The sequence below is a fragment of the Prionailurus viverrinus genome, chromosome C1, assembly GCF_022837055.1.
Source record: "Prionailurus viverrinus isolate Anna chromosome C1, UM_Priviv_1.0, whole genome shotgun sequence".
NCBI lineage: Eukaryota > Metazoa > Chordata > Mammalia > Carnivora > Felidae > Prionailurus > Prionailurus viverrinus.
The window spans coordinates 124,650,548-124,675,198 of NC_062568.1; the positions used below are offsets into that span (position 1 = coordinate 124,650,548).

A 24,651-nucleotide genomic window follows, 5' to 3' on the forward strand; every position below is an offset into this window, starting at 1 on the left:
TATCCATTCTGGCTTTTTAATGCTTTTTTGGGAAGCAAGCTATTTTTTATTGGATGCCATACATTGTAATTTTACCTTGATGAATGCTGGATATATTTGTATTCATATAAATGTTCTTGAGCAGTAATTCAATATTATTGTAAATGTTGGATACAGTTAGTTTGATCCTTTTGGGTCCGGCTTTAAAAAACAACTATAAGTAAAACTAGACTAATTACTCTCCACTAGTGATGTGAAGCCTTTATGAGGACTACATTTACTCTTGCCTCCATGAATTATGAAATATTCCAGCCTGACTGATAGAAATAGTCACCATGCTCAACCCCATGTGAGTGCTGAGCTCTGTTTCCTCTAATCCTCTCATTTGGTTCTTTCACTGGATTTGGGCAATTTCTTCATACATATGCATGGATCAACACTCTGCTGAATGATCAGAGGGAATGGTCCAGTCCACAGATCTCTGGAGTTCTCTGTGCAGGTCTCTCCTCCCTGGCACTCTGCCCTGAAAATAGTAGCTGCCTGGCTTTCCTCAGACTCTCCACCTCTTCAACTCAGACAGTTTGCTGGGTTTTGCCTGAGTTCCTTTTCCCTGTGCATTTCCTGGAAATTCTCTTCAGGTAGGAACCTGAGGCAATAATAGATCTCGAATTTTTGTCTTGTGTTTCTCAGGAATCACTGCCCTTTGTTGTCTAATGTTCAGTGTTTTGCAGACCATCATTTTATATATATTATCTGCTTTCCTCTTGTTTCAGGTGGGAGAATAAACCTGTCCCCTTTTACTCCCTTTTGGTTGACTAACCTCAGGTCTTCTCTCAAAAATTACTCAAGATAAAACAGAAAAGCAAAGAGCCGGTCTCAAACCTATAAACCTGGTCTATTTCAGTAACTGCTATATCTCTGTTTCTCTCAAATTCTTGGATTCTTCAGTCATTTTCACTGCTTTTTCACTTTCTTCATATCCATGGCCATCACTCCATTGACTTCATTATTTCCAAGGTCATCAGAGATACCATTATTGCTAAACATAATTAAACATAAACGTTAATCTGACCTCACCTCACTTGAGCTCTTTGTAATAACTGAAACAATTGGCCAGTTCTTTTTTTTTTTTTAATTTTTTAATGTTTATTTATGTTGAGACAGAGAAAGAGCATGAGCAAAGGAGGGGCAGAGAGAGAGGGAGACACAGAATCCAAAGCAGGTTCCAGGCTCTGAGCTGTCAGCACAGAGCCCGATGCATGGCTCAAAATCATGAACTGTGATATCATGACCTGAGCTGAAGTCGGCCACTTAACTGACTGAGCCACCCAGGTGCCCCTGGCCAATTCTTTAAAACATCATATCCCTTGACACTCTTTCTACTTCCCTGAACATTCCATGGTATCTTTTTTGAATCTTTATGAACTTATCTGTCTTTACTGAAATGTTGGCAGTCTTCAGGTTCTTCATTAGATCTTCATTTTCCCTCACACTTTACAGTGAACACTGGAATTCATCCACTTACCTTAAAATGATGATTTTCAAATTTGTTTATCTGCCATCCTTGTTTCTAATTTGTTGCATCTGCTATAACAACTACAAATCTGAGAAATAGCAATTATTCTTACCTTCTTCTTTTTCTACCCATTATAGAAAATAACCAAGTCTGAAAATCTGTCAAATTAATCCATGAATCCCATGTAGCTTCTAAAATCCACTATTATTTCTTAAATTGCTTGAGAGAGATCTTCCTAATTAATTTCCTTGCCTCCAGTTTTATATTTCTTAAACTTATCCTCTACATTGTAGTCAGAGTTATCTTTCTTTAACAGCTGTTTGATCATTTCACTACCCTGCTGAAAACCATTCAATGTGTCCCTGTTGCTTTTAGATAAATACCCAAATCATTATATCCGGCCTAAAAATTTTTTACATGGTATGAACATTCTTCATGTTTTCATCATATCTCATCAGTGACCTCTCTTTTCAATCTATATTCACCAAATTTAGTGACTTCAAAGACAGGCTTTATCTCATTTTCATTCTCATGCACTTATTTTTGATGTGCCTGAAATACTTTCCACTGCCTCATCCTGTCATCTTTCATCTTGCAAATATCCATTCATTTTTCATGTTGCATATTCCTCCTCGAGGCAATCCTCACGGATGCCCAAAAAACAATTAACTGACTTTCCATATATTCATGTAATATATTTGACCTCATATATCATATTTTATATCATTTGATTAATTGCCTTTTCTTCTCTGTTTTGCTTCAGTAAAGATAGACACTCTATTTATTTTATTTGCTCCTTTAAATATACCACACGATACAGTACCTACCACAAAGATAACCCTCAATAATGTTTTTGTTTATCAAAAAGTGTTGAGCATCTACTGTAAGTCAAATATTTGTTGTAAGCACTTATGTTACTTCGAAGACAAAAGCCGCTGCTTTTATGGAATTCATATTCTGTCTGGCTACACAGACGATGAAAAAGAAGCATAATAAATGGATACTGTTATATTAGGCCGTAATATTATAAACATTACAATGGAAAAATAAAACAAACCAAAATTTAGAGCATGGAATGATCAGGGAAAGACAATGGGTGAGGGAAGGAGCAATTCCACAGAATTCTCACTGAAAAGGTGAAAATCAACAAATAATTGAAGGAGATAAGGTATTTATCTACATATTGCACCAGGGAGAAAATATAAGTAGAAAACAAACCCTTAAATAAAGTGTGACTGCTGTATTTGAAAAATAGGAAGGGACTCATAGTGGTTGGATGAGAGATAGCAAGAGAGGAAATCAGAAAAGTAAGAGATCACATAATTTAAGGACTTTAACTTTTACTCTGAGTGAAATGGGAAACAATGGCAGAATTCTCAACTGAGAAGCTTACTTATACATAGCTTAGACATGATCTTACTTATGTGTAAAAAGAACTCCTCTGACATTTGTGTTGAACAGGAACTTCAGGGCAGGCTGGGTGGCTCAGCTGATTAAGCACCTGACTCTTGATTTTGACTCAGGTCATGATCTCACATTTCATGAGATCAAGTCCTGAACCAGGCTCTGCGCTAAAAGTGAGCCTGCTTGGGTTTCTCTCTCTCCCTCTCTCCCTGCCTCTCCCCCACCACCCTCAAAATAAATAAATAAACTTAAAAAAAAAGAACATGAACTTCATAGATATAAAAGTAAATATATGTTTCCATCTTTGAAGGTATATTAAGTTTCTATTGTAACAAGTTAATACAAACAGTGTCTTAAAACAACACAAATTTATTCTGTTACAGTTCTGGAGGTTAAAAATTCTAAATCAGTTTCACTGGGCTAAGATCAATGTATTATAAGGACTGCATTCTTTCTGAAGCCTCTAGGGGAGAAACTATTTCTTGTCTTTTCCAGCTTCTAGAGTCTGGCTATATTTCTTGGTTTGTAGCCCCTTTACAAGCAACAGCATCAATCTGACCTCTGCTTCCATTATTACATCTCTTTCTGTGACCCTGACCCTCCTATTCCCTCTTGTAACCCTTGTGATTACATTGGACTTCCCCACATAATCCAGGATGATCTCTCCATCTCAAGATCCTTAATTTAATAAGGTATTCAAAGTCTTTTCTGCCATGAAGGTAACAAAAGAACAGATTTGGGGGATTAGGAAGTTGATGTCTTTGGGGAGGGGTATTATTTTCCCTACCACAGAAGGCTAGCATAGTTATCTAGGAAAGAGTTTGCTAATAGGACCAGAGCTGGAGAAATAGATGCAGTAAAAAGATGGATGCCTAGGTGTAGAAATAGAAATAGAAATAGAAATAGAAATAGAAATAGAAATAGAAATAGAAATAGATATAGTTTTTATTCAAGTATAGCAAACATCTGGTAAAGTAGGTCATCTTAAGTATATATTTGATGAATTTTAATACATATAAACATCTACTTAACACCTCTTAGATTGTGTTGTAAAACATTTCCAGAATTTCACAAAGCCCTTTCATTCCTTCTTCCAGTAAACCACTCCCCTCAAAACAATCACGGCACTATTTTGTCATCTATTGACACGGATTAATTTTCCCTATTTCGATATGTATGTAGGCTAAACCATACAGTTTATATTATTTTGTGTCATTTATTTATTTATTTATTTACTTATTTATTTATTTATATATTTTTTATTTTATTTTTAATATAATTTATTGTCAAATTGGCTTACATACAACACCCAGTGCTCATCCCAGCATTTTGTGTCATTTTTAAATTTTAAAATTATATCTGGAAGGTTCATCCATGTCATTGCTAAATAATATTACACTGCATAAATATATGATCATTTGCTAATTTATTAATGATTTAGACTTGGGCTTTTATGACTAATTATGGTATGAACATTCCTGCATGGGTCTTGTGGTGAATAGAAACTGAAAACATTTCCCACACCATAAAAATCAATTCCACATGGATTATAGACCTAAAAAGAATAAATATTCTACAAGTAAACAGGGGAATATCATTACCACATATAGAAAGGTTTTTAAGCAAGAAACAAAAATTAATAATCATAAACAAAAGACTGGATAAATTGGTTATATTTCATAATTAAAGTCAACAAGATTTCATGACAAAGGGAACATGGATTGTGAAAGAGAGAATCAGATTTGTTCCTAGGTTAGGTTTGAGTAACCGGAAGGCAGATTCAGACAGACAATTTGAACTAAGGTTTTGGAGATGGGAAGCCACTTAATTTTGGACATATTGAATTAGATAATCTATTAGATACACAAGTGAAAATATCGGATAGACAACTTGACATCTGACTATGGGGTTTATAAGAGTTGTCTCAACTATAGACCTAACTTTGGACAAGAGAATGTGCAAAATCACCAAGATGGTGTGTAGAGATAGACAGGAGGAAAAAAAAAAATCAAGGGACTTACTTAAATCCAAGATATTCCAATGTAAAAAGGCCTAAGGAGGAAGGAGGAGACAAAATCAAAAAAGATCAGTAAAATAAGACCAACTAGTCCTCCAAGGTAAGAGAAGAAATTTAACATTGTTGAAGGAGTGATAAAATGTTGTTTTGTGCTCAAAAAGCTAAATCTGAGAGTGTGTGGATTGTGGTTATGTTTATAAAAATAGTTGCAGTGGAGAGGTGGCAGCAAAATCCTGTTAGGGAATCTTGATTGGAAAATGAGACTAAAAGAATTAAAGACATTAGTATAATCGGTGGAAGTAATGAAATGGGGTGTTATTTGGTGGCAAAAGTGTGCTCAGAGAAGTTTTGTCTTTGTTTGTTTTAGCTGGGGGTTAACTGGAATTAACTAGTGTTATGATTTTGCCAGAGGACTACAACAAAAGTGAGAGGTGGCCACGTTGTCAAAAGTGTATGGAAGGGAATTATTTTAATTACTGAACACAGAATTTAAACTAGGTAAGTAAGGGGGTGAGGATGTCAAAGGATATGGCATCACGAAAAGAAGACAGGGCTTTGGATAATGGAACTAGTGTGGTGGGAGAAATGTTAGGTTTGTGAAGTGGGTGAATTGTAAAGATAGGAGATGGTTATCAGGAGTGAGATGTAGATTATGAAATGATTGAGATCTTTGGAAAGAAAAGGCCTAGCTTATGAGCATAGAACTATAAGGCTGATGTAGAGTACTGGATCATTGCAGGAGAGGGGTGTAAGAAACAAGAATCTAGGATATGGAAGCTTTATCTACACTGTGCCTTTGGAAAAGTACCCAGCACTTTTATGAGAGTAGTGTTGGAGAGAGTGACAATGAGGACCTAAAAATCCCTGAATAATAAGGACAAATGATCCAAATGTTAGTAAGAACAGTTAGGCATAATTACTTATATCATCTAATGATATGAGATTCAAAACTGGATAATTTAGAAATAAAGAACAACATTCAGAAAGCAAAAATGAGCTAACAGGACACTTACTACACCTGATGCCCACTGTAACAAGTGATACAGGAAGAGGAAACAGCCATATCTTCAGGGGGCTTCAGGGGACACAACATCCTGATAGAAGATACAGATAGAGGGGGGCAGGTTTTTAACAGACCTGGCAAATTAAGGGAGAATTCAGAGAAGAAATCACTAATTAGCATAGAGAGCAAGATTAAAGTTTGAGTGTGTGGTGAATGCAGGGGACAGAATCAGGATGTACTGGGCTTCAAAGGGATAGGATGGGAGCATGAGAAGCAAAAGATGACCTGGGATTCAGAGACTTGCTACATTCATTGTTAAAATCAAGGAATAAGATCATGATGATCTTAGTCCTGATGGATTCAAGGAAAATAACAGTGAAGAAACTGAGTGAAGATACTTAGCTTTGGAATTGGTGGTGGCAGTAGGAACATGAAGACTCATGCACATGGTCACCTGTGCTCCTCTCCCACTGTTACTCTTCAGTCCTAATCATAGGTGGGGGGAAATGAATGACTTAGTTGCTAAGAAAATTTATCTTTAAAAAGGAAAACCTACACAATATTTCAAAATCAGATGGAATGTAATTTCATACAGGGGAAGTTGGATATTCTAAAAGACCAGTGGCTTTTAGGCTATTGTAGCATGGATATCATTACCTCCCATTTAATGTAAGAAAAGGTTTGTACTAGTGTATCCTTGGAAACCTCTGTGAACAGGCATTTCAGGGATGGCAGTCAGCTTAACAAGCCACAGTGTTACGCAGGCAATTCTTAGAGAAAAGATTTCTAGTTGAGAGAGGTCAGCTCTGTTTCCTACGGGCACATACTTCTTGATTCCTAGTGGGGAATATAATCTCTCTTTCTCTGAATCCATAATACAACTGTCTAGGGTGAAGGAGAAACAATGCTGTAATACCTTAAGACCAACCAGGAACATAACCAATGAAGAAGTGATGGATGAACTCCAGAATTCTTTCTGAATGATGCTTTAGAGATGAGCTTTTCTGTCACCTTTTACAAGCTATTATTTAAAAGAGAACATGTAAATATGTGATTTTTTGTTATAGTAATATAAAGAATAAATAAAATGAGAATGTGGTGATGGAAGAAATGTCACCATGATTTTGAAGACTGGAAAGTGACAAACCTCATCACAGATTAAATCACAAAGAAACAGAAACTAGAAGAAAGATAACTGAGATGAAATGATTGGCCACAAGCAGTGTTAGTCAAGGAAACAAAGAAAAAAGAATGTCTATATATGAAACTGTCAGACTGAATGGAAACATTATTGGTTTCCAACTTTTGTGTAAGTGTGGAGCAAAATGCCAAAGTCAAAGCAACCAGCCAATTATGGAGTTAGTGAACTTGAAAGGGGAAACAATTTTGAAAAAGTTTTTTTCTGAGGAGGATCTTGAAAAGTTATCATTTACCAGCATAAAAATATCTTCAGGGCAATTATCAACAGAGTGGGTAGATATCATTACAAAAAGGAAAAGGTTAGAGAGTTGAGATAAACTTGTTATCTTTGTGTTATTACTCTTTGTTATTTGTAAGAGTGTTACATCCCTGGAGCAGAAAAAACAATTTAAATATTAACAAGTAGAACATTCATGAAAAAATTCTGGTAATGGAAGAAATAACCCCAAACTAAGACACAGCAAGGGCAATTGAAACTATATTATACATTTGTAAGAAACCTTTATGTTTTTTCCAGTCAAAATAATGATACATGTTATAGTAAATTTTGGGAAAAAATATATGAATATTATATCTTAAGTATACTAATTTAGGAAATTAGAGATTTTGGAATCACATGAGAATACTGATGTTTATCACAGGACAGCTTACACAGTACTCAGAGATTATTTTTAAACAGTAAAGAATATGCATTAACTGTTTTGCTACTGGAACTGTTTAAGGTTCTCTAAGAATATAAATATTACTAAAAATGTATTATTACTATCATAAAAGACATGTGCAGCTCCAAACTAAGCTATGCTAAATCTTAGAAAATGAGTACAATTATTGAAAAATTAAATTAAGGGTGCCTGAGTGGCTTAGTAGGGTAGGCATCTGACTCTTGATTTCCACTCAAGTGACGATCCCATGGTTTGTGAGCTCAAGCCCTGCCTTGGCTGTGGGGACAGCGTGGGGCCTGCTTGGGACTCTCTCTCTCTCTTTCTCTCTCTGCCCCTCCCCTGCTTGCCTGTGCATACACTCTCCTTCTCAAAATAAATAAACATTAAAAACAAAATAAAGCTTAAATAAAAAATTTTGTGGGGGCGCGTGGATGGCTCAGTCAGTTAAGCATCCAGCTTGGGCTCAGGTCAAGATCTCACCATTTGTGAGTTGGAGCCCTGTGTTGGGCTCTGTGCTGACAGCTTGGAGCCTGGAATCTACTTCTGATTCTGTGCCGCCCTCTCTCTCTCTCTCTGCCTTTCCCCAGCTCATGCTCTGTCTCTCTCTGTTTCTCAAAAATAAAAAAATTTAAAAAATTAAAAAAACATTAAATTAAAATTTTGTGCATAAAATGAAAGGTAACTGGGAGATCTTCACATGAACACGCCCGGGGCAATGGCTTACATGGCATAGACAACAGAACAGAGAGAGGCTCAGAAAAAAAAAAAAAAAGTATATTGTGGGAATTGTTGTGTGGTTCAATACTTAGAGTACATAGCATAAGAGAAGCACTTTAGAATAAAGTGCACTGCATTTTTACTTCAATCCTAATTATTCTTTTTTTTCAGAGTCATTATACTGCTGTGTGTTCTTCAGAAAACCATTCACTGCATTCATCAAATGTGTTTACCTATTTAAAATAATCAAATATACATTGACCTATTTAATATCTAAGAATGATATAGTAATTAATTGAGGTAAAGTTCTCACATGTAATAAATTAATTGTATGTATAAAGTAGAATATTATACTGCAGTGAAAATGTATAATGATATCTCTATGTGTTAATATGAGTAATTGTCAGGAATATAATCCCATGGAAATAAAAAACATGTGGCAAAAGGATAGATTCACAATAGACCCTTCGGTATGAAAAACACAAAATAATAATGTTTGGATTACAAAGACATATGTAAATAAAACTATAATAAAGAGGAAAAACATAAAAACAAAATTCAGGATAGTGGTTGTCTTTGTAGAGGGGTAAGAAGATGATAGGATCAAGAGAGACAAAAAGGGATATAAATTTATTATAATGCTCCATTTCTTGAGCTGGATATTGAGTAAATAAATACGTGTTAATTTCATTGTAATTATGTATGTCTTACACAAATTCTGTAAATGTGATTTTGTATGCACTTATATGTAATAAAAGTAATTTAAAATTAGGTGAATGACTTCATAAAAACTGATAGAATAAATAAAATAAACAGTTCACAAAATTATTGTATGAAAATATCCAGTATAAAATATAGGGATGGAATGTTTTCAAAGACTGAACGGCAGATCTGGAGCGATAGGATAGTAGATTAAACTTAGATTTTTGTAAGGTTAAATATCAGTAGGAACCTACTTTCTATTAAGCGTTACTATTCTTTTTTTTTTTTTCTTTTTGGTAAAGCTTGACTCTTCTTGTATATACTATGTTTGGTAGTATTATCCCAGACCACTTAAAAACTTGTAGCTTTAAGAGAACCTTAGAACTAATCACAAGACTTTTGTAAATCATCTGTCTAGAAATAACTAAAACTTGTCGTTAGGTGTAGAAGGATTATCTGATGCTACTTGTCATAAACTTTAGTGCTAGCTCTAGTCCAGACACTATAAACAGAATCTTGAGGAAGTCAATCTCTCTTAATTTTTTAAAATCTTCCATTCAATATTCAATGAGTTTATTACAGTAGATCTCATCAAAGCTTTTCTCTAGCTTAAAGATTCTATGTATCTGACCTTCTAGAGTATTATGGATTGAAACTGTCTCTTTGGGGACCACCTTAATTTTTAATTACTGTACTGATACTACTCTGAGACAGAATGCTGTTATGCTTTTATCTGCATCACTCACTGAGAAAATGCAGTGTTAAATAATGATGCACGTTTTAATAACTCATTGAATAATGGGGCTAGTAACTCAGGAAGTTGTATAAGTGAGAGAAACAGTAACAAGTCTATGTAATACAAGGGCCAAAATGAGTTATGTTTGATAATTCATTGTCCTGCTATATTCATATTCAGTTTAGAATTATGGTCTCACACCATTATATATGCATCTATAATTTATTATTCAGAAAATATGATGGGTAAGGTTAATAAATGTCCATAAGAATGTTGGAAATGCAATTAAATTATCTTCATTTTGTATATTTAGTCTGTTTTAGACTTGAAATGTATTGTCTATATCTTCTGTTTACAGCTTTTTTCTTGGAAAATGCAGATTAACATGTAAATGAAATTTGTTATACAAAGCAAAAAAAAATCATAGTTTCATTACTCTAACAGAAAACAAAATTAAGCTACATAATTTTAGACTTTTATAATCTGCATCCACAATTACAGGAGAGAAAACCCAGAAACCTACAGATATTAGAATAAATAAAAATACTACTTGGCTTACACTTATATCTATAATTTCTCCAGTTGTAGGTAAATGTTAGATAAAGTATAAGTTATTTTAATGTTTATTATTGTTCCATTTGTTTTTTTTAATTGAAATTTTCTATATTTCAAAAGAAAAATGATTCAACATTCCAAAATGACCTATATTAGCAGAAATAAATATTTAATTTAATTTAAAAATGTTGTCATTATTAGGGGCGCCTGGGTGGCTCAGTCGATTGAATGTCTGACTTCGGCTCAGGTCATGATCTCACGGTTTGTGGGTTCGAGTCCCACATTGGGCTCTGTGCTGACAGCTCGGAGCCTGGAGCCTGCTTCTGATTCTGTGTCTCCCTCTCTCTCTGCCCCTCCCCTACTCATGCTGTCTCTCCCTGTCTCTCAAAAATAAATAAGTAAACTTGAAAAAAAAAAAAAAGGAATCACTGGATCGCTGGGACATCTCTCAGTGATTCCCATGTCTGTTCTCAACTGTGAATGGGAAATTACAGCAACCGCAATCTGAGAAGAATCTCATGATTTTATGAGTCAGTCCCCAGGCAAAGCACTTGGTACTAGTGAAAGTAAGGAGTGATGTACAAAGTAGAGGTATTAGTGAAGATGGAAAGTAATCTAGGAAAAGTGGTAGAGGAGGGAGGTATTGAATATCAGTTTTAGCCTTGAGGACTACTACAGCAAACTGTAGTACAGCTTTTCTCTCCAACCTCCTTTCGACATTTTACAAAATGTATTTTGAAGAGCCCTCTGGAAAAATTTGTGACAGGTTGGAGCAAATGGAAGGTGAGATGAGAGTGGACTGTAATAAATATCAGTGTTCTCCCAAATCCTCTCACTGAAGCTGCTCTTGTGTCACAATCCACCCCATCCCTGCTGCCTTTCATTTCCATTGGGAGCAATTGCAGCTCTTTGTTGGAGCACTGTCTTCGGGCTGCTGGAAACTGCTTCCCTTGCACCTAGGAAAGACACAAAAGTACCTAGGGCTTTGCAACCACCTGGGCATTCCTAGACGAATTCCTGACAGATGGGCGAGTATGAAGACTCCAGTCCCTTTGTCTCAGGTCAGGACAACTCTGAGTTCTTGTTCTGGGCTACACTCCCTGTGATAAAGGCTGAAGTTTCCATCTGTGAGACTTTGCTGAAGAGAAACCCCATTCTTCGATTCATCCGTTTTACTGAGGTGTTCCCCTCTTCCCCTAAAGGTTTCCGTAGAGGATATTTCTATTAGAAAGCATGTGCCTATGAGATCTTTTCTTGAGATTCCCTTAGATTACTCCAGTGAGCCAGAAGTAAGGCATTAATCTGCCCAAGCCCAAATGTAAATAGTTTCTTCCTCTTTCTAACCAACAACGATCTGAAGCCCGTTAAAACTAATTGCCCCTCCAGATTAATGCGGATGCTATAACATATCTAGCGTGATATTTTAATTCATAATAAGAAATATATATTAGGTCTTCATCTCTTTTTCTGGTACAGAGCTCCTAAAACCCCAGTAATTTCCTGAGAGGAGACCAACAAAAGTGTCTTTTGTTATGTTAATGAGGTGACCTTTGACCTCACCGAGGATGGAGGGCTGGTCGCCAGGAGAACCAATCATTTGATCAGAGGGTTAGAACTTTCAGTCCCACCCCTCTGACCTCTGAGGAGGGGAGAGTTTGGAGGTTGAATCAAGTGTCAATGGCCAATGGTTTAATCCATCGTGACTCTGTAATGAAGTCTCCCTAAAAACCTCAAAGAAGGGTTTCAGAGAGCTTCTGGGCTGTGAACACATGGACATTCCAGGAGAGTGACACACCTGGGAGAGGTCAAGAAAGCTCTGCATCCTCTTCTCTTGCCTTGCCCTTTGCATCTCTTCCATCTGGCTGCTCCTAAGTTACACCCTTTATAAACCAGTGGCCTAGGAAGTAAAATATTTCTCTTGAGTTCTGTGAGCTGCCTTAGCAAAATGATCAGTCAGTAAGAGAGGGCCATGGAAACCTCTGATTCATAGCCAGTCAGAAGTACAGATAACAACCTAGACTTGTGACTGACTAGCTTCGAAGTTCAAGGAGGGGATTGTTGGAGCTTCTAATCTACAGATGATTGGGCTTGTGGCTGATGTCCGAAGTGGCAAGGGGGTGCGGTGAGGGCAGTCTTGTAGAACTGAATCCTTAACCTCTGGAATCTGATGCTATTTCAGGGTGTCAGACAGAGTCAGAAATGACTTGAATTCTGGGACGCCTAGCTGGTACCAGGACCATTGTTTGTTGGTCCCTTCCACAAACTGGAATTGGGATCTTGATACTTTATCTACATTTAATTTTTTTTTTTTTTTTTTGAGAAACACAGAGTCTGAGTTGGGGAGGGGCAGAAAGAGAGAGAGAGAGAGAGAGAGAGAGAGAGAGAGAGAGAGAGGAAGAGACCAAAGCCGACTCTGAACTATGTGGAACCAAGTGGGGCTTGATCCCATGAACCGTGAGATCATGACTTGAACTGAAATGAAGAGTCATATGCTCAACTGACTGAGCCACCCAGACGCTACAATTTAATCTTATTTTAACCTATAAATGCATTATTAACCTTGGATCTTAGTCAATATTGTTTTTTAAATAATTTATACACATTTACTGTTATATGCTGCATTCTGGATAATTTACTAAAACATAATTTCCAGTTACTTATATGCTTTCTGACTTTGTTGTTATAGCTGCTAACTAATTAGAGTATAACTTATATTAGAAAAAGTAAACAAAACAAAACAAAAAACCCTAAGCATGCAGCTCAATAAATTATTACAAAGTGAATAAAAAGACACAACTAACAACTAGGTTGAAACACTTAACTTTGCCTCACTAAGAAGTCCTTTTCCTTCCCCTTCCTATATACTCACCTTCTTCCTCCCCATCTTTAATACTATTTCAAAATGACTATTTTGAAGTTGTATAAAAAAAATTGAATCTTACAAAATATTTTTGTATCAGGCTTTTTTCAGTGAAAATATTTATGAGATTTATCCACATTTTAGCTTGTATCTGTGGTTTATTATTTTTATTGCTATATAATATTTCCCATGTGTAAGTACACCCTCATTTACCTGTCCTACAACACATTTTACTATTGATGGGATTTATTTTCAGAATTTCTGTATTATAGATAAGCATTGTACCCATCTTTTGCTGCAAGGGGTAGACATTTCTTTTGAGCAAAGATCTAAGAGCAAAGGTTTGCTGGGCCCAAAAGCACATATTGACAAATAATTTTCTGAAGTCATTGTGTTAGGTAGACACTAGACCTGAGGAGTGGAAGGAATGCTGGAGGCAGAGTCCCAAGTCCTTGAAGGGGAATTATAGAGACATGAGCTGGAGGCAAAGACAGTGATAGATAAGCTGTACATTAAAAACCCCTGGGCACAACATCCCAACCTTAAGGCTTCCAAGACCCTGGGGCTGACAGATCCAGAGCCATAACTATGGAGCTTGTCTTCTCCTCCTCCACCTCTGCCCGAGGGCAAACTCTATACTCATTACATCATAATACTTTTGCATTGCAGTTATAGCCCCCTTCCCCCACCAGAGAGAAAGGCTGCCTTGATGGTTCCAGTACAAACTTTATAGGTTTGTGGGAGTAGTTCACCCAAATGATTGGAAGCAACCTCCATTAGAGACCACCCCAGTGTACTTCCCAGCTCTTCCCATCCCAGAGAAACCCATTAATATCCAATTCCAAAACAATCTAGGGGCCGGTTCCACCTCTGGGAACCTACCCATTCTCCAACCTTGAGAGTGTACTTTTGCTTTAACAAACTGCTTTGTGCTTGCTACTTTCCTTCTGACTGTCTTTATTCCAGCATGGATCCCCATGGAAATCTTATAAATCATCTCCTGGGGAATCCAAAGACTGAGAACTCCACTGTAACAACTGTACCGATTTATACCCTTTGCTAGTGGTTATTGAGCATTCTTTTGTCTTTCAGATACGTGAGAACACTTGCATTGTCAGTCAGCCTTTTGAATGTTTGTCATCTAGTCTCATTTGTAATAGTGTCCCATGTGGTTATAGTTTGCATTTCCCCGATGATGACACTAAGTCACATTTTTGTATGTTTACTAGTTTTTGGACATCCTCTGCAAAAGGTCTATTTAGTTTTCTTGACATTTTTCCATTGCATTATCTGTCCTTTTGTTTTGCTTTCTTTTACTGAAGCCTCTTGTCATTTATAATATTACAAACATGTTCTCACATTCTTTGGCTTCCCTTTTCGCACTGTAATTGATGCCTTTTAAGCAAGAATTCTTAATTTTAACTCTAGAAGGTTTATTGGTTTTATCTCTAATGTTTATATCTGTAATCAACCTGTAACATTGTAAAACATGAGTATGCAACTAACCCCTCATCATGTTTTGAGGAGATCATTTTTCCTCCAGTTTGCAATGATATATTTTCCTTAAGCCTAGAGATTAGATATGTGTCATTCTGTTTTTGTATACTCCACTTCATCCACTGGTCTATACTTCTACCTTTAGCCCTATAATCACAATAACTTACACACTGTATATCTGTACTCTTGGTAACTGTTGAATAACTCCAACTTAGTTTACTTTTCAAGAGCATTGTGACTATCATTGATTCTTTGTATTTCCTTATACATTTCAGCTTGTTAAGCTACCTGTTGTAATTTTTATGTCAGTGAATCAATAAGTTAATTTGCAGAGAAATAACACTTTAAAAATTGAGCCCCCAAATCTAGGGAAATGATATATACTTCCATTTGTATTTCTTCTCCAATATTATTCAATAATATTTTTTCCATATAGAGGTCTTATACATTCATCATAATATTTACTCCTAGATATTTAATAATTTTGATATTATTATAAATAACATCATGTATATAGCTTCATTTTTAAAATGTGTATTGCTGATTCCATTTAGTTTTTGTTTAAAAATATATGTACAAACAATTTCCAGGTTATTTCCAAAATTATTTGGTAGTTTATTATCTCCTGTTTGCAAACTCACTTTCTAGTTTTAAACATAACAACATATTTATTCAATATTTTGTGGCAGACTATTTCAAGATCTAAAGCCTTTTCCTGATGTGTTCTGTTGATTGTCACAGACAGTGCCTTATTTATGTGTGAGGTGTGTTTTTTGTTTTGTTTTTTTGTTTTTGTTTTTGTTTTTGTTTTTTTAATTTAAAATTGTGATCTCATTTTTTCCAGGAACTTTATCTGTGGGGACACTTTGAAGTCCAGGTTGAACCTTGGTTATTTCAGAAAGTATTTGCTTATGCTTTGTTTCAATCACCTGCAAGCACTATAATAAATTTAAAACAAATTTTGCAGTTTGGTGTCTTTGAAACACTCATTCACATATAAGATAACTTCATTAATTTTCTAACATGACTCAAACTTTTATGTTTTTCTTAGGTATTTACTAATATACTATTTATTAAAATGTGCATTTTCTGCATGAACAGCTTTGATAATTCTTTTTCATGATTTCTAGATTAATTAGATCAAAGATAGTTCATATTGTCAATTCTATTACATGGATACCAGCAGTTCATGGAAATGTGATTTTTATAAACTGCTAATTTAATGCATTAAATGCTTTATTTAGCATTGTAATCTTACATTTCCTTAATTAATAAGATGGTTAAAAGTTTCCCATATGTTCATTTGCTCAGTGTATTTCCTCTTTGGTGGATTTTGTATTACCTTTAATATTATATTTATTGTGCCCTTTTAATAGTTGCTTTTGTAAATTAAGATGTCATTATAGAGTGGTTTTTCCACAGGTTGCTGTAGCAATAAAATGATATCAGACTTTCCCTTGAAAGCCTAAGCTAACTTTTATTTTAAATTACTTTTTCATCTTTTAATATTTTATTGCACTTTTAAATCTTGAATATTAAATGTCAAGCCTTAAAAATTTAGGAACAATATGTATTTCACTTTTCAACGTTGAGCCTATTTTCAAAGGATTTTTTTAAGGTAAAAAAATGTTTTGTGGCTACAAACTGATCTTAAGAGTCCGAAAAAATAATCTGACTGTGAATTTTAACTCTATCATTTAACAGCTTTTAAAATTATAAGTTGTGCAAGAGAAACAAAAGCAAAAAAAAAAAAAAAAGGCAAAATTTGGTGAGACTACACCAAAATAAAAAGCTTTTGGACAGCAAAGGAAACCATCAACAAAACAAAAAAGCAACTGGCTGAAAAGGAGAATATAACTTCAAATGATATATCTGATAATGGATTAATATACAAAGTATATAAAGAACTCACACAACTCAACACCCAAAATACAAATAATCCAATTACAGTCAGAGGACCATAATACACAATTTTCCAAAGAAGACATACAGATGGCCAACAGACACTTGAAAAATGCTCAACATCACTAATCATCAGGGAAATTCCTATCAAACTCAAAAGGAGATATCACCTCACACCTGTCAGAATGGCTAGAATAACAAAGACAAGAAATAACAAGTATTGGCAAGATATGGGAAGACGAATACCTTCATACACTGATGTTGGGAATGTAACTGGTTAATTGGTGTAACCACTATGGAAAACAGTATATAGACTCCTCAAAAAATTAAAAATAGAAATACCATATCATCCAGTAATTCTTCTACTGAGAATTTACCCAAGGGAAATGAAAATACTAATTTGAAAGAAATAATGCATCCTTATTTTTATTGTAGCATTATTTACAATAGCCAAGACATGGAAGTAGCCAAAATGCTCATAAATAGATGAATGGATAAAGAAGATGTGATATATATATATATATATACACACTGTATATTCCATTATAATGGAATACATATATATATATACTCTTTATATATATACACTATATATACTATATATATATATATACTATACTATATAGTATATAGTATATATAGTATATAGTATAGTATATATAGTATATATATATACATATATAGCATATAGTATACATATATAGTATATAGTATATATATATAGTATATAGTATAGTATATATAGTATATATATACATATATAGTATATAGTATACATATAGTATATAGTATATATAGTATATATATACATATATAGTATATAGTATATATATAGTATATAGTATATATATATAGTATATAGTATAGTATATAATATAGTATATATATATAGAGAGAGTATATATATATATATATATAGTATATATATATATACTATATATAGTATATAGTATACTATATATACTATAGTATACTATATATAGTATACTATAGTATACTACATGTAGTATGCTATAGTATACTACATGTAGTATGCTATAGTATACTACATGTAGTATACTATAGCATACTACATGTAGTATACTATAGCATACTATATGTAGTATACTATAGTATACTATATGTAGTATACTATAGTATACTATATGTAGTATACTATACTATAGTATACATGAAATACACAAAAATGTATGTAATTTATGTTTATGTTTTATTTATTTAACATTTTATTTGTATTATATTTATAATATAGAATTTATATTAGCCATAAAAAGTAAATTAACAGATTATGATGCAATATGTAAGTAATAACAATATTGTGAAGAAAAACAATGCAGAGAAAATAAAAAGAAAGCTATGGAAGCTACTTTTTTGGTTGGACAATCAGAAAAAGCCTCTCTGAGGAAGTGATGCTTGAGCAGCTCTCTAAACAAAGTGGACACTGAGCTGTACATACAGCCATTAGAAAATTAGTTTAGTGGAGGAGAAAGGGAAACAGCAAGTGTAAATTCCCTGAGGTGGAACTATGATTGTCATGTATGAGAAAAAACAAGAAAACTAGCAGTTGACAAAAGTGATTAAGGATGGTAAGCATGCTTAGAGCTGAGAAAGGGCAGACCCTGGTTTAATGAGGCCTAACAATTAAATAATTTGGGGCAGTTCTCTTAAGAATTGCAAAAAAAAAAATTATAAGAACAAATTACATAAGAAAGTGAATATTGGGACACCTGGGTGGCTCAATTGGTTGAGCATTCAATCTTGATTTCAGCTCAGGTCATGATCTGAGGGTTGTGGGATTGAGCTCTTCATCACTGCACTGAGCATGGAACCTGCTTGGGATGCGTCCTCTGTCTCTCTCTTTCTCTTTCTCTCTCTCTCTCCCTCCCTCGGCATCCTTCCTCTACTGGCACTCTCAAAAATAAACAAACAAATAAACAAAAAAATTTAAAAGCAAAGTAAATATTTAATTAGATTGAAAAATATTCTAGATTTAAAAACTCGTAATACCACAAATGTTTTTCCATATAACACAAATAAACATAGCTTTGTGCTCTGTGGCATCCTCAAGATGTTTTAGGATTTTTCATATATTTATCCAGTCTGTAAGCCCATCAAATGTAAGTAATATCTTTCTTGTTGAAAAAAATTGCCATCCAAACAATATATTCAAACCGTGGTTTTGAAAAAATGCTAATGAAGAGCTGATATATTTGACTATTATTATTAAAAATCATGCATTTGGGGCGCCTGGCTGACTCAGTCAATTGGGCTTCCAAATTTGGCTCAAGTCATGATCTTGCAGTTCATGGGTTCAAGCCCAGCGTTGGGCTCTGTGCTGACAGCTCAGAGCCTGTAGCCTGCTTCGGATTCTGTGTCTCCCTCTCTCTGCCCCTCCCCCACTCATATTCACTCTCTCTCTCTTTCTCTCTCTCAAAAATAAATGAAACATTAAAAAAACAAAAAAATAAAACCATGCGTTTAAACATAGCTGTTTGGTTTGGTTCTCTGTAAATATAAGTGGGATAATATTTTAAAAATACTGGCTTTCCATGAAATCATTGCCTTTTTAAGTAGTCATGAGAAAAGAATTGTTATATACCTCAAAGGATTCATAGAATTAAGTTCTTCACCTTCACATGTACTCTTGATCAGCCAGTTAATATCTGTCTTTATGTTAATTTTCATCTTCAGTCTGCTTATAATTTTCCAGTTTGGGTGCATCCTGATCATTTACTTTTCTGCTGTTCATTATCATTTCATTATCTGTAGTTTCTTGACTGTCATGATGTTTTCTTTTACCTTTGTAATTTTGAACATGAGATATTTTTAGTTCCATTGCTTTATAAAAAGAGACACTTTTGATATTTAGAAGTTTTTGATAACTTTTTTTGCTTGTTTATGCTTTTAGTTTCTATTTGGATAATTCCTTCCATTCACAGTCAAATTTTGGTATAAATGATAATTATGAAACATACAAAAATTTATATTAAGACATGATCAAGAGCATTTAAAATTTTGACTACATAACGTTGAATTGTGTGATCAAATTCCTATTACGCTATATACTTGACTCATTGATAGTTATTGGAGTTTTATCACTTGTACACTTGTTTCTCAGTCAGTTTCATCATATTAGCAAGGTAACATGCCATATTATTGGAACGGCCAAATTTTATTGAGAGAATTGGTGAGTCAAATATTCCAAAAATTCCAAAAAATTCCCATGGCCATTCCATCACTACCAGCAGGGAAAATTGTTTGGAGGGAAAGTCAGAGAAGAAAAGACGGTAGTCCTAACTTTCTACTCTTAAAATATCTCTCTTTTGCCAAATTATTTTTTAAAAGACATTAAAATGTTAAAATGCACTGCTGGAGACCCACACAACACTGGCAGGAGGTTGTACAAGTGAGGAAACCCATAGCTTACGCTTCGTTAACTTCCCAGAAAATTGGCATATAGCAATAATTGGAAGACAAACTCAGTGGTCAAGTTATATTAGGTCAGGTGGGAAATGTTAAGAGTCTGGGGTTGTTTTTAAGATTAAATTATGCAACACTCAGAATGTTTAGAGAAATTGCAAGCAAGTGCTTAACACATGAAAACAGTCAAATGATTACCATAATCATTATTATTAGACCACAAATAAACTAATATAACTATTTTAACATGCTTTCTAGAATATACTCACACACATACACACTTAGGAACATCTATATAATTACATATTCAGTTATATAAAGTTTAAAGTGTCTTTTATTTCTCTCTCTCATATATATGTGTGCACACATACACACACACACACACACACACACACACACACACAATATGCAACATGCCCATCTTTGCATACTGCCAACTTCTCCTATCTTCACAGGGCAGAAAGAGGTAAGAATCAAGCTTTCTAGTAACTTTTATAAGGGCACTAATCTCATTCACTAGGGCTCTACTCTTATAACCTCATCTAATCCTAATTAGCGCTTAAGGCCCCACCTGTTAATATCATCACAGTGGCGGTAGGATTTTGACAGGAACTTTGGGGAGATGCATTTAGTCCAGACAGGTAACTTGCCCTCTCAGCATGCTTTAGCTTAACTCCAAATAATCATTTCTTTTTTCACATATTTATATTTCTAACATATCTGTATTGTCTTAGAATTGAGAAAATGCTTAAAGAAGGGGCAGGGATCTGAGAAAACCCTTCTCATAGCACAAAGAATTCTTCAACCTGACTTACGTGATGAGTTGATAATATACACATAATTCTTTTAGTGTCGTAAGTGTAAATTGATGCCCATATAACATATAATCACATTCTGTGCCTATGTGCCTATGTGTCTATGACACATTTGGATTTTTGGAAACAATGAAATTTTAATATTCTTAGAAGAAAGATTAGACTATAAATCAAAGTCAAAATGATTTTCTGGTTTATGTCCTGTTGTGTGGGAGGGAACTGAAAGCTATTTAGAAACTGTCTAGGTCTCTAATTACATTGTTTTTGCACAATTTTTAAATTAATCAAATTTTCCACTTGGATAGAGTTTGAATAGAATTTTTTTTTATTAACATCTAACAAAAACAGAAAAATAACATAACAAAAGGGAGGTATGGACTTTGGAAAACAAATGTTGAAAACAATTTAAGCCTAATTGTGAAATGAAGAAAGCCAATTTTCCTATAAATGACCATTTTCTCTATATTTCTACTTTATAACTACTGTGTTATGAGAATAAATAAGTTATTTCAGAGGAAATACAAGTCTGAAAGCAAGTTTGGGTTTTAGTGTCCATGTAGGGAAAGATAACATATTTCAAGCTCACATGAACTGAGACTAATAAATTCAGAATCCTTAGTGAAAGGATGCCTGAAAAACTTGGCCTATTATCTCCAATAGGAGATATGTAAGATTGTCACAGTCAAAGCTCTAAATAGGAAAAAATATCTCATAGGAAATCAGGACTTCAAACTTAATCCTAATATAATTCTGACGTAAAAAAAAAAGTCATGATCTCTGAAACGGAGGATACCCAAATTCCTCCATAAAAACATATAACAAGTGATTTTTATAGTGATTTTTCTGGAGCCCAGATCAGATAAAAAGCATAAACAAAAAATTTCAAAATTAAGTTTTTTATAATTAAGAACCCATGATAGTCATTCTTTCATACACATTAGCATAGAAACAGAAACATAGTTATAACAAAATCTGAGTAAAGTGATTTATTATATGCTATTAAATTGAAAATATTTAAGTTAGATATGCAATTGAATTTTATTTGAACTTCCAGGAAGCTATTGCAAAAGTTCAGGGTGAGGAAAAAAAATGGCCAATAAACTAAAATTACATGATCATCATAGAAGCACAACTGGTATAGGATTTTTCAATAATATATTTGGTATATGTCTATTATATTTGATAAATTATATTTGATATATGATAATGTCACAGGTATTACAAAAGACAAGACTAGAACTTATACAAATGATCAATTATTCAAAATAACTTCAATCATAAGACTATAACTGTGTTTCTATTATGGTCTTATTGATTCAAAATAATTTTGGATTTTATATTTTTCCAATAAATTTGTAAACCATTTTATTTGTTATAGTTAAAGTCTTTATTTTGGGGCGCCTGGGTGGCGCAGTCGGTTAAGCGTCCGACTTCAGCCAGGTCACGATCTCCCGGTCCGTGAGTTCGAGCCCCGCGTCCGGCTCTGGGCTGATGGCTCAGAGCCTGGAGCTTGTTTCCGATTCTGTGTCTCCCTCTCTCTCTGCCCCTCCCCCATTCATGCTCTGTCTCTCTCTGTCCCAAAAATAAATAAACGTTGAAAAAAAAAATTTAAAAAAAAAAGTCTTTATTTTACCATTGTCAAATACTTTTTAATGTTCATTCCTTTCTTATATTTCTTCTGCAAAATAAAAGCATTTTGTTTGACTGCAAGTTTAATATAAATAATATTTATATGCCTTTTTCTAGGAGCTGCTTTACTTTTTGTATGCTCCAAAGATTTCTTGAGATTAAAAATGAGTGAAATTGATTTAGAAGAACATACATTCAAAATAAATGAAAAGTCATACATCAAAGAGTGATTTGTTAACATTCTTCTTATAGCTTTAGGCATTAAATCATCATCTTCATGTCCAGTTACCTTATATTAACAACTAAATTTGAAGGAAATGCAGGTGCTTCTTCAGAAAAATGTCCTAAGATTTTCATTTGGATATGGACATCATCTTCATGATGTGGGTAGTAAAGTCCAAAAATACGTTGAGTTAGCTATATGTTCATCAAACGTTTTTTGGAAAACTGTAGTAAAAGGTTTTAGTCTCCTATGTGTACTCTCTTTAGGCAGAATGGCTCAGCCTCTATTTTGCATACGTAATTTGCATACCCAATTTACAGTTTCCTACCTTTTCCACTTATCATGGCGACTGGCTGCTTGGTGATTTTGTGCACATTAACAAAACCACAAATGGCTAGCACATCAAGTTCTCGGGCATGAACTCACATGATGCCTCTCAAACCATGAACTCCCACAGTGAGCTGATACTAGGCACTAATGGCCAATTACAGTATATTATAGCTTATTTTACTGTGCACCTCACTGAAAGGGAGGTGTTAATTAGTTCTAAGCATCTGAAAAGTGCTCAGAAAAGAGATAATCATAAATTATTGTGAGTTGTCTATCATATTTAGCCATATGTAAAAGATCATTTTTTTCATTATGTAAATATCTCATGACAGAAGCTGAAAACATAAAAAGGAAATTTAAAAAACCCATTTCATTCTACTGTTCTTTTTCTCCAGTTTTAAGCAATTTTATTATAGTATGTGTCTTTATTCAGTTGCCTTCATGTTTCATGTTTTTATTCCTTGGTATTGTTTGACCTTAGAGCTGTGGGTTTGTAGTTTTCATGAATTTGGGGAAAATTTTGACCATATTTCCTCAAATATTTCCTGCTCTTCCCCTCTTTGGGACCCACATTATATGTATGCTAGAATCTTTAAAGTTGTCTTACATTTAACTGATGCTCTCTTCTTTCTCTTTCCAGTCTTTTCTACCCCTCTGTTTCATTTTATGTACTTTCTACTGCTATGTCTTCAATTTCATTAATTTTCCAACTATTTTTTAATCCTCACTTGTTTCTCTATAGTCTATCTTTCATCTCAGTCACTAATTTCCGTATCCAGAAGTTTCATGTGTCTAATATTTAATTTTTTATTTAATACATGTAGTCTTTCCTGTACCTTGTTGAATACAAGGAATAGAGTTGTAATAGCTAATTGAATGCCATTTTTTCTAATACTATCATATATGTTATTTCAGAGTCACTTTCCACCAATTGACGTTTCTCTTCATAATGGATCACATTTTATGCTACTTTGCATTGCAGGTAATTTTTTGATCAGTTGTCACTCAATATGAATATGTTGGTGATGGTTCTTTTGTATCCATATTTACTTTATGCATATTTTTTATCTGTAATTTGTCTATGTATATTATTGAGATTTGCTATAGGATGAAGTTAATTCATAACAGCTTGATAATTCTGATTTTCAGGTTTTGTTTAAAGGAACTAGAGAAGCATTTATTTTAGATCTAATTGTGCCCATTCTTGAAACAACAGAATCAGGACCATGAACAGATATAAACTTTGGAGATCCTTCTTATTCATTTAGGTCCCAGACCCACCTTTCCCTATTAGCCCTTAGAAGTTCCCTCATAGGCATGGGTTGACCAGTATTCAGTTGAAGACTTGACCAGGATCCTCTGCATATCTTCAGAGCTTTCTCTTTGTGCATCTCTCTCTAGACTGCTACACTGCCCTGCAAAACTTAGCCACTTCAGACTTCCTGGACTTCCAGCTCCATACTCTCAACTCAACAATCTCCAAG

The 24,651-nt window shown here is 34.1% G+C and overlaps 1 long non-coding RNA gene across 1 annotated transcript; it reads left to right on the plus strand.

Annotated features, from left to right (window-relative positions):
• The first annotated feature begins 3,540 nt into the window (after positions 1 to 3,540).
• Positions 3,541 to 24,651, plus strand: LOC125172042 (uncharacterized). The gene is made up of 3 exons (XR_007154562.1): positions 3,541 to 3,618; positions 24,083 to 24,149; positions 24,569 to 24,651. It is a non-coding gene; the product is annotated as an uncharacterized LOC125172042 (long non-coding RNA).